Source organism: Benincasa hispida, chromosome 6 (assembly GCF_027475165.1).
Source record: "Benincasa hispida cultivar pf3 chromosome 6, pf3_genome.v1.1, whole genome shotgun sequence".
In the NCBI taxonomy this organism is placed as follows: Eukaryota; Viridiplantae; Streptophyta; class Magnoliopsida; order Cucurbitales; family Cucurbitaceae; genus Benincasa; species Benincasa hispida.
In genome coordinates this window covers 22,498,477-22,509,024 of record NC_143483.1, presented here as the reverse complement: position 1 = coordinate 22,509,024, position 10,548 = coordinate 22,498,477, and the positions used below count along the sequence as shown (strand labels likewise).

The 10,548-nt window shown below is 43.3% G+C and overlaps 1 non-coding gene across 1 annotated transcript; it reads right to left on the bottom strand.

The window, feature by feature from the left end:
- Positions 1-435: 435 nt before the first annotated feature.
- LOC120080681 (small nucleolar RNA R71) lies at positions 436-542 on the bottom strand. Its single transcript, XR_005482630.1, has one exon. It is a non-coding gene; the product is annotated as a small nucleolar RNA R71 (small nucleolar RNA).
- Between the last annotated feature and the right edge of the window lie 10,006 nt (positions 543-10,548).

Genomic DNA, 10,548 nt, shown 5'->3' with positions numbered 1-10,548 from the left:
ACTTGAAGAACAAGTCACAAATGAAAACAACATAATGGAAAATCCTATCCTACTGGCAAATGATCGCAATAGACCCATCCGGGACTATGTGTCACCAAACTTGTATGTTTTCTCCCCAGGAATCATGAGACCAGCATTGGATGGATCAAGGTTCAAGATGAAACCAGTAATGTTACAAATGATACAAACAACAGGACAGTTCAGAGGACGGCAAGGTGAAGATCTGCACGGCCATCTACGAAGCTTCATTGAAATTTGTAACACTTTTGTGTTCCCTAATATTGCGGCAGAAGAGGTTCGACTCACGTTATTTCCATTTCACTATGTGATAAAGCAAGAAAATGGGCATACTCCCTCGAACCAGGAGAGATAACTTCATGGGAGCAAGTTGTGCAGAAGTTTATGAAGAAGTATTTCCCTCCTACAGAGAATGCCAAAAGGAGGAAATTGATCACCAATTTTGAACAAGAAGAAGATGAATCGTTCAGTGGCGCGTGGGCGAGATTCAAGAGACTAGTGCGCGACTGCCCACACAATGGATTGTCGGATTGCCTCCAAATGGAGATTTTCTATCATGGACTAAATTCTGCATCGTAGACAGCAGCAAGAGGTCTACTGGACAAAACATATGATGAGGCAAAGAACATTCTTAATCGCATCTCGGAAAACCACGAAGATTGGCAAGAAAGCGATCAAAGATCAAAACCCAAAGAAGGTAATGCAAGTAATGGTGCCATCGCATCATTGCAAAATCAGATGAATGCAATGATAAATTTATTACAGGGCATCATAATAAACAATCCCGGAACTCAAAGAGGGCAAGTCAATGCGATAGAATAGACAAGCACCAGCTGTGTTACATGTGAAGAATCCCATTCTGTTGAAGAGTGTCCACGAAATCCACAGTCAATCTACTTTGTCAAGGACAACCCTTTTTCAAACACGTACAACCCTGGGTGGAAAAACCACCCTAATTTTGCTTGGAAAAATAACCAACAACAAGGTTGTCAATCTATGGCGCAAAGAGAAGGACAACCAGGACTTTTCGAAAGAACTAACAGTCAACAGCAACAGCAAGCAAACAGCTCTCAAACATCACCATCATCCTCTCTGGAGAATTTGTTAAAACAATACATCAAAAAAATGAAACAGTCCTCCAGAGCCAAGCGACGTCCATCCACAATTTAGAAATCCAAATAGGAAAAATTGCGGGAGAGCTGAAAAACAGACCGCAAGGGACACTGCCTAGCTCAATTGAGCTCCTACACAACCCAGGGAATACAAGGAAAGAACACTGCCAAGAAGTCACCCTGAGAAGTGGAAAGGCGACGGTGGAAGTTAGGAAGGAGCCTAGCAGGACCAATTCAAATACGATGGAATCAAAGAAACCATTGACGCAAACTGAGTCAGAGGAGCCCGAGATTATGGAACCTGAAGATGCGATCACCTCTAAGCCTCCAAACCATGGAACAGTGAAAGTATAACTACCTCCATTCCCTCAAAGACTGAAAAAGAAGCAAAATGATGAAGGTCAGTATCATCGTTTCCTTAAAATATTGAAACAACTACACATCAATATTCCATTTACAGAAGCGATAGAGCAGATGCCAGTGTATGCCAAGTTTTTTAAGGATATGGTTTCGAAGAAGAGAAGCACGGGAAAATTCGCCACGGTGGCATTAACACAAGAATCAAACACTATAATCCCACAAAAAATGTGCGACCCAGGCAGCTTTACAATACCCTGCTCAATAGGAGGGATCTACATTGGTCAAGCATTATGCGATCTTGGGGCAAGCATAAACTTAATGCCCCTTTCAATCTTCAAACAATTTAATGTAAGTCAGCTGATACCCACAATAGTGACTCTCTAACTTGTAGATAGGTCCCTGGTACACCCTGAAGGAAAATTAAAGGTTGTCTTGGTCACAATCGACAAATTCATTCTACCTCTAGACTTCATCATTCTAGATTATGAAGCGGATAAAGATGTGCCAATCATATTGGGATGACCATTCTTGTCTACTGGTCATGCTCAGATAGATGTGCACAAGGGAGAAATCATAATGAGCATCAATGGAAAGAAGCTCAGGTTTAATATTATCAAGGCAATGAAGTTCCCAGAAGATTGCTTATCAGATTCTGACGATGAACACACTTGCGTTAAAGATTGGGAGTCCGGGGAAGAAAATGAAGAAAGAGAGGATGCAACAACATCCTTAGAAACTCGCCATGCAATAAAGAGACAATGAACAATGAAGAAAAGTTGAATTTGAATGAAGAAAGAAAAACATACAAACCCTTGATTATGCTCTGCAATCATTCTCTGGTGTATATGGACTTTATAGATGTTGCGCTGCATGTTGATCAGCGCCTCTTTTGATGTGGCGGCACTGCGTTGAATATCATCAATGTGCTCCATTACTACCTCAAATCGCTTTATTGAAAAAGTGTTGTTGTTGAGAGAAGAGTTGTTGTTGTTGGGAGAAGAGGGATCTCATTTCTGCTAACTCAATAGCCATGGAGGTGATGGAGGGTTGTGCCTGCGATGTCTCGCCAGCATCGTTTTGGGGTTGGGCAGAGGTGCCTTCACCCAACCCATGTGGTTCATCAACTTGCGGCGGTGGAATGGTGGTTGCGGTGATGATGCTAATGGTGAAGGTGGGGCTGCTGGTTAAACAGGAGAGTTGGGGACAAGAAGAAGGTTTGTAAAATGCTCGTGTAAGGGGGAAAGAGGGTTGTGCTGGAAGGCTCGGAGGGCTTGGAAGCCAGATGACTAAGGGAAGAGGGTCCATAGGTTCAGGATTTTGCATTGCTGACTCCTAAACCTTCTCTTTTCCCTTATCCTCTCTTCGTCTTCCTTTTGGTCTGGGTTTCAGCAGCGTATTCAAATCGATCATAGGCCTCTTTGCTGGCAGCTCGGGGCAGTGTGGAGAATCTTTGAGGAGCATCCTCAAGATTTTTATGTTGATGAGGCCGTGGACTTCTGGCATGGGCTCCTCATCACTGCCTACACCCATAGATAAGCATAGACTTGAAACGATCTAGGAGAAGAAGTATTGCACCTGAACATGCCCCATTAATGCTCTGATCTGCCTCGTGATCAACTGCCCTACGTCGATAGGAATGTCGCGGGCTATGCAGACGCGGCCATGACTCGATCCCTTGATACAGTTCTGTCGTGCGTCGATGGGATCAGCCGCTTCTTGACCAAATAAACCTTGATCAACTGCCCTACGTCGATTAGTATCTTCAACGCGTCCTCCATCTGCTCTTCTGTGGGATCATCAATAATCTTGTTCCCTGGCACATCAGGGTTGTCCTTCATTTGATAAATTTCATTGATGTCCCTTGCGTTGAAGGATATTGTCTTTCCCTTAAACGTCATCGCATCCCTATTTTCATGTAAGCGCCCGCGGTAAAAGATTCGCACTACCTGAGGCACTATGATGGATGGGTACTGGCAGATTATGTCCCACCCATGTTCCACAATTATGCTCGTGATGAGGTTAGGTAGTGGATTCGGCACAGGATAGTAGCCCATCTCAATCAACATATTATCATTCTCCTTTTCTTTGATGATCGCTTCTTAGCCATCACGGGTTCACTACTTTCTGCTATAACCTTGCCTTTTGCCAGCGCAAGGTGGGCTGCTTGTCGTTCTCTCTTTTCCCGCTCTCTGCATTGCTCTTCTTTCTTGCGCTCAGCGAGCTCTTTGCCCTTGCTCTTATATAAGCGCTTCTTATTGGCTTCGCGCTTCTTCCTCTTCTCCTCCAACAACAATCTGTCCTCTTCTTCCTTCTTCCTCCTCTCTTCTTCTTCTTATCTTTCTTCTCTCACAAACTCTTCTTCGAATTGCTCAGAGGCTAGCAACAGGCGTTATTCCTCCTCGCGCTTCTGGATCCTTTCAAGTCTAGCAAGCTCATTGTTGCGTCGCATTTCTTCAAACTCCAATCTTCTTCTTCTATCCCCCTCTGCGATGATGAGCTTGCCCCTCTCCATCTTTTCTTTCTTCTCCTTCTTTTCTTTCCTTTTTCTCTCTCTCTCTTCCAATGCCAAAATTAATCTTTGAGGGTCAATTGTGGACCCTTGCGGCGCATTCTCCCTGCGATGCCACATTAGGGGGTTTCCTCTGCTTCTTCTCCTTCTTCGATTGCAACTATTTGCCTTAGTATGGGTTGCGTCGACTCCATTAACTGTGTCGTTTCCCCCCTATCCTCCCTTACAGAGGTTGATTCTTCATTAGGGCTTGCAGCCCTCTGTTTCGCTTCCTCTTCTTTTCTCAAGTGCCTCTCTTCACGCCGGTGCAATCTTCTCTCCTCTTTCTCCTTCTTCTTCCTCTCCTTCTTGGCCTCTTCATATTCATCATCATCCTTTTGCTCTTTGTTCTTTCTTGCCTTATGATGATGTGAAGACTCCGCCTCTCCAGTCTTTTTTCCCTTACTTTTCTTCTTCTTCTTTTTCTTCTCAGCCTCTTCTGGTTGCGCATCCCCTGCAACCTCCTCTAACGCAATGGCAGGGGTCTCCAACCAACCTCCCCTTCCTTAACCTCCTCTATCGCAATATCTTCTTCTTCTCTTTCCTTTCTCGCAATCACTTCTTCTTCTCTTCGTGGAGGTCCATCATAGGCTTCTGCGATGATAGTTGCCTCCTGAGTTTCTGGGACCAGGACATCATTCCCCATTTCTTCTTCTTCAACCACCACTACTCCATCCTTTACTGCTTCATTCACCACTATCATCGCCTCGTCCTCCATAGGCAGTGGTTGGTTTACAACCCCTGCCTCGGGCAGTCCACCTTCTTACTCCAAGGTACTTAGGATGTTGTCAAACACCTCTGTATCATCACGTCTCTTCATTTCACTTTTAATGGAGACGACAGGTGTTGGCCTAGGCATGCTCTCGGTGCTTCCTCCTCTCTTGAACACAGAAGGCCTAATGGTCAAGGGATTTCTCCAGGATTTTTCGGCGAGTCTGGGGATGGTGTGGGCTTGGGCGGCAAGCCTGCGACTGGCAACCAAGAATGTTGCCTCTCGCATGGCTACTTGATCAGGGGTCGAAGGTGAAGCAGATTGGTTTGGGGTTTGGTCAGACATGGATACCAGCTTGGAAAGGTCTGGTAAAAACTCGAGCTGCTAGGGAGAAAGAAAGGTTTGGGATGCAATACGCTTAGGGTTTCTGGTTTGTCAAAGTGAGGTAAAGGGTTTCCAATGAAGGAGGAGGTCGTATTTATAGGTTGGGTCGTGGTGGGGTCCAACGCGATTTTTGCGGCGACTGGCCTTGAGTAGCTCAACAGGCGCGTCGTTCCACCTCCCTCATTTATGGAATTTCAAAAAAAGTGTTCTTTCGTCTGCCAAATCATAATTTCTTAGGGATACGAATCGATTGAACTTCTTCCCAAATTGCCAAACAAATTTTTCTTTAATATTTTATTTGAATGGATGCATGAAAAATAATAACGCATTGTGCTCACCAATGCAACTGTATCTTTGTAGAGGACGGGCAACAGCACATATATCCTCGCAACACACCCCTTAACTAATGCATTTCTGGAGGATACCTCAACATAATGCATTTGGCTAAGGACGGGCAAAGGACATATGTGAGCACAACACACCCCTCAACTCAATATAGTTGAGTTAGGTGAACGCAAAGCATTCCTGATTGGTTTGATATGCGTCCATTGCCGCCTTGCATATTTGTTGTTATTTTCCTTTATTACTCAACCATTTACCAATTAAAGCACAATGCATTGATTACAAAAAAAAAAAAAAAAAGCCAAAGAATTAAAGACAAGACAGAATTAAATGTAGAGAAGTGAATGAGGAAATAAATTCATAAAGTCAAAATTGAACTAAATGAAGAATTGAAAACAGAACTCAGAATTTAAAGAGACAAAAATTCAATAAAGCAGTAAACATAGTATTGAGATATGGACCGACAATTGCATTGTCCTGGGTGATCGCAATCCACATCTCCACAGGTGGTCAGGCTTGCCTGCTCAATGTCTTAAGGACATTGCTCCTTCCCTATAGATCCCGGGATTTCTGAATTGCTGGGCAATGTTCCTGGTGTTCAATCTTAGCTCAGAGGCCAGCTGGCCCACTTGGATCTCCAGATTCCTTATAGAGGATGCTTGTGCTTGCATCACTACATCATTTTTATCCATATACTACTTTAGTTGCGTCTTCCTACGAGCCTCCTGAGGTGTTAGACGATGATGGTTGGTGGTTATGCGGTCTTGATCGCCCTTGGTTGTGGTGAAAAGGGGGATTTTCTCTACTGCCCCTTTGATGGTTCACTGCCCCCTTAGGTTGGGATTGCCTCCCCAACCGAAGTTAGGATGGCTCCTCCAGCTCGAATTATAGGTGTTGCTGAAGGGGTTGTTCTGGATAGCACACACTTGTTGAAGGTTCAATGGACACACATCAGTTCCGTGAGCCCCTCCACAATTGACGCAACTGATTACAGCCACTTGAGCCGGTACAGGGGGTTGTACTGATTTTGGAGCAATGGCTTCTTGGTTGATTGCTATTGACTGAAGGATCGAGGTCACCGTGGCCATCTGCGCGGCCACCGTGGTCATTGTCTCTGTAGGAACAATGGTTGTTTCAGTTTTCCTTCTATCGGCGCCTCGGCCTCCATAACCATTGTCGATCCAATCATCTATATTCCACGAGATGCGGTTGAGGATGACTTTGGCCTCCGTGTATGTCTTATCCACAAAACCTCCTGCCGTAGAGGCATTAGCAACAGCCTACATTGCTCCGTTCAGGCCATTGTAAAATGTTTCCATCAAGATGCAATCGGGAATCCCGATATGCAGGCAGTTTTTCACCAGTCTCCTGAATCGTACCCAGAAGGAGCTCAGGGTCTCATTCTCCTTCTGTTCAAAGTTCAACACATCCTTTCATCGCCTTGCGTTGAGGCAGGTGGGAAAAACTTCTTCATGAACCGCTCCACCAATTGCTCCCATGAAGTGATCTCATTTGGCTCCTGTGAGTAAGCCCACCTCTTAGCCTCGTCCCTCAAGGTGTAAAGGAACAGATACAATCTTATATTTTCTGGGGTCATGCTAGGTAAGGAAAAATTGTTGCACATCTTGACAAAGCTGGTCAGATGGGCATGTGGGTCTTCACCTTATAGACCCCCGAATTGCCCGACATTTTGAATCATCTGCAACATCACCGGCTTAATCTCAAAACGTGCGTTCTCCTCCACAGCGGGCCTCGAGATTCCAGGCAAAAAATCATACAAATTGGGTGTCACGTAATTACGCATCGGGATGTTGCGATCAGCCACCAGGAAGACAGGATCCTGAGCCAGTCAAATAGCCCCTTGGTTCACAGCTGGTACCACATTATCGTTATTATCCGCCATGCTGGCTGCCTTCTTTCGCCTAATTTGGTTCTGACGTACCCTTGTGCGGAAAGTTCGCTCGATCTCGAGGTCAGTTACGAATTCCAGTTCAGTGCCAAGACTCATAAACCGTCAGGCTGCTCTCCACGTTGAACAGCCAGTACAATGAGATATGTACTGAAAAATACCAAAAACACACTCAAACAATAAACCATTTACCAAGGCGCAGGGACACGTTTGGATGGATGATATGAATTGCTCACAATGATGCGATATTACGTCTAATTATGTGTTAATTATGGATATTCTTGTAGTATGCCATGCGTTGTCACAAGTTTCCTTACAATGGAACCAAGTGTAATTCCACCGCAAGTTTCTCGGTGTGATCCGAGGTCAAACACGGGGACTGGTTTAGGTTATTGCGATACATTCATGATACATGCGACTAGGTTTTCAATCTTTAAAAGTGTGTTTGTACAAGTATTTAAATTGCAATTTAAAATAAAGGAAAGCAGTAAAGATGCGATAAAAACATAAAAAGACAGTAAACCTAAACTAGATGATACAAGATACAGACTACATGTACAAGATGCTGGGAGTAAGGCTGGCTGTGAAAGTTATGCAAAGACATGGGATGCGGTGACAAGTCTTATGAATAGAATAGAAAGAGAAAGACAAATAATATAAACAACGCAAGTTCTTAATTGGATTGAAGGTACAAATACTGTTCCGCTCTTCTCTTGGCATACACCTCTCAGTGATCGACCGCGCTCCCATATGTCTGTGGTGAAACAGAGACTAACGTAGTGAACGCAAGGTTGCTTCCATGTCTGGAAGTACTACTCACTTTAGTTAACGCATTCTTCTGACCTTCTCTCGATAGATCAGAATGACACCTTCACTTCTGCTCTCACAGATGAAGATGTCGTCTAGCATGCTTTAGCTAAGCGTATTTTATATCTTTAATATAGATTAAGTTCTTAGTGATTCATATTGCTCATCAGAGGCTGACGAAGATATCATGGAGAAAGTGATTGGTGGGTGAACGAAAATAGATAGAAAATGGTAAATGGAATTTATCGAAACATTTAATATTTCTACTAAGCATTTGATACATGGTGTGTGAATGAAGAGATAAAGAAAACATAGATTACACAATGAAAGAAGAGAGATAGAACAGATACAAATAGTGCCAGTGTCTTGACACAGATTCGATAGAGATCTGCTTTCCGGATAGGATGGATTTGATGGTAGGAAGAGCTTCCCTCTCAGGCTTTCTCTACCGATAGCAGGGATCTTTGTACAGAGCTTTCGTTCGGGTGTTTGGCAGGTTGGATCTGAGATTCACCTCTCGGCCTTATCTCATCTTCTTCCCAGATTTCTTCTCTTAAGCACTCAGCTCAGCCTTCTCTCTACAATCTAGCAGCACTTAGCCCCGTATCAAATAGCATATTTTTCTCTGAAATCAATGGGGTATTTATAGGTGCAAATCTTTGACTCCGGCCTTGTGGTCCCCACTTGTGGTTATGGTAATTTAGAAGATGGAGGGATATTATTCCTTCTATTATGCAATCAGACCGTCAATTCTGCACAACCGTTAGTTGTACACGTGTCTCAATCCTCCGCTCTTGCGTTGCTCAGCTGCATCTTTCGATCATAGGTTCACATGCGGTGTTTGTTTTTATTACTGCATGCGATTGAAACACAGCTCTCGGATCGACTGTCACATTGCGCCGCCATTGCGATATTCGTCTCTTTATTGTTGATTGACGGGCGCAATGTGACAGAGATGCGTTGATTAGTCTCTCGTGAGCTTTGAGCACAAGCGGTGACTTGGTCTCCTGCAAAACAGAGTAAAGTTCGGCTTGTCTTCCATCTTTTTGGTGTTAGTGGGTGCAATTGCAAACATTTATAATTATTGCAATACTAGGCTAATTTTCATACAATTGGCACATAATTACTAACTTTTGGCCGCAATATCTAGATAAGGTGGCATAAATAACTTGTATTTTTATAAGTTATCAGTCCCCGGCAACGGCGCCATAAACTTGTAACGCGGATTTTGATAGGTATGATTGATGATGTTCTATGCTCAAAATGATGTGATACTACCACTAGATATGCGTTAATGATGGGTGTTCACGTAGTATGTCATGCATTGTCACAAGTTTCCTTAGAATAGAACCAGTGTAATTCCACCGTAAGTTTCTCGGTGTGATCCGAGGTCGAACACGGAGACTGATTTAGGTTATTGTGGTATGTTCATGATATATGCGACCAGGTTTTCAATCTTTAAAAATGTGTTTGTACAGGTATATAAATTGCGATAAAATAAAGTAAAGTAGTAAAGATGTGATAATAAAATGAAATACAATAAACCTAAGCTAGATGATACAAGATACAGGCTTCATGTTACAAGATGTTGGGGTCAAGGCTGGCTGTGAAAGTTGTGCAAAGACGTGGAATGCAGCGGCAAGTCTTATGAACAAAACAGAAAGACAAAGACAAAGAATATAACAACGCAAGTTCTCAATTGCATTGAAGCTACAAATGTTGTTTCGCTCTTCTCTTGGTGTACACCTTTCAGTGATCGGCCACGCTCTCACCTGTTTGTGGTGAAACAGAGACTAACATAATGAACGCAAGGTTGCTTCCATGTCTAGAAGTACTACTCACTTTAGTTAACGCATTCTTCTGACCTTCTCTCGATAGGTCGGAATGGCATCTTCACTTCTGTTCTCACAGGTGAAGATTCTGTCTAGCATGCGTTAGCTAAACGAATTTTATATCTTTAACACAGATTAAGTACTTGGTTAATTCATATTGCTTATCAGGGAATTAAGAAGACAACATGAAGAAAGTGATTGACGAGTGAACGAAAATAGACAGGAAATGGTAAATGAAAGCTATCAAAACATTTAATATGTCTATTAAGCGTTTGATACATGGTGTGAATGAAAAGAGAATGAGAAAGTGAAATACAACGATGAAAGAGATAGAATAGATACAAACAAGTGCCAATGTTTTGGCACTGATTTGATGGAGATCTGCTTGCCGGATAGGATAGATTTGATGGTAGGAAGAGCTTCCCTTTCAGGCTTGCTCCATCGATAGCAGGGATCTTTGCACAGAGCTTTCAATCAGGTGTTTGGTAGATTAGTTTTGAGATTCACCTCTCGGCCTTATCTCG